The sequence below is a fragment of the Grus americana genome, chromosome 24, assembly GCF_028858705.1.
Source record: "Grus americana isolate bGruAme1 chromosome 24, bGruAme1.mat, whole genome shotgun sequence".
NCBI classification, from domain to species: Eukaryota; Metazoa; Chordata; class Aves; order Gruiformes; family Gruidae; genus Grus; species Grus americana.
Window position 1 is genome coordinate 7,884,419 of NC_072875.1, and position 1,382 is coordinate 7,885,800.

A 1,382-nucleotide genomic window follows, 5' to 3' on the forward strand; every position below is an offset into this window, starting at 1 on the left:
GGGGGGGGGGGCGGACCGGGGGGGCGTGCCCCGCAGGTGGGGGCGGGGCCTATAGAAGGGGCGGGGTCTGTGCAGGGGGCGGGGCCTCTCCCCAGCTCACGGCGGGGGGGTCCCAGCCCCAAGCAGTGTGGGGGTGTCGTGTCCCCCCCCGGGGGTCCAAAGCAGCCCCCCCAGCCGTGAATACCAGCCCTGCACCAACACATTTGTGATGATTAATTATTTGGCTTATTAATTATGATAGTGGGGTTATTAATTATGACATTGGGGTAAATATTATAGGGGTATAAGGGGGGGACCCCCCAGGGAGGCGGGGGGACCCCCAGCCACATCCCTCCCGCTCTGGCATGGCCAAGCATCCCCTGCCCAAGGGCAGTTGGATAAACACCTTAATCCCTAAACACAAATTAAAAAAAATAAATTAAAACACCCAAAAAAGGCCATTTTGGAACCCACGCCTCCAGGCCCCCGGTTTGGGGGAGCCCCGGGATGAATCCTTCCCGGCTCGGCCGAGGTCAGTCTGGTCCTCGATCCAACCGGGGTCAGACCTCAAAGCACCAGCGGAGAGATTAGACGCTGGCGGAGGAGGGAGGAGGAGGAGGAGCAGGAGGAAGGGGGGAATTAATCCCTTCTCGCCCTCGTCTCCCCCCGTAAATCCCGCCTGGCCGCTGGGATTGCAGGATCCGGGCTCGGGGAGTGACCTGGCCAGATCCCACCGGGCTCTCCCGGTTCCCCTGCCCGCAGCCTCACCTCCTGGTCCAGCCAACGCTGCTTCTGGGCTCCCGGCAGAGGCTCTTTGGGGTAGCGCACCCTATTTTGGGGCGATTTACCCTATTTTGAGCACTGGGAGCAGAGGGGGAGATCTCCTCCTCTTCCTCTCTCCATCATCTCAGGGTTCAGCCACATCCGAAGGCGACACCGACCCCCCGCCGGGCAGCGGTCCTCGTGTTTTCAGGTTTGAGGCAGCTCCGTGGGGAAGGAAACCGGCTCCCGCAGCGCTCACCCCACCCCCCCACCCCCCCGTAAAATAAATCAATTAAACATTTCTCGCCATAACGACCCCTGGAACAAAGCCCCGGTGGAAATATCCCAGGAAAAAACCCTCCGCGCCCCCCTAAAATTCCTGCCTCGAGGAGGAGAAAGAGAGGTGCCGCAGCCTGTACGTGTTTGCTTGATTTTATTAGGACCGACACATTCATCGTATGTCACAACTTCACCGATCGATGAGCTTTAGAAAATAAAAAAACAACCAAAACCGCCAGCGCCAGCCAGCAAGATAATGGGGCTTATATAGTAACACGTCTGAAAAAGGCATTAAATGCATCCTCCCCCATCCCCATGTCCCCCCGTCCCCATGTCCCCCCCCCAAAATCCCCCTTCCCCAT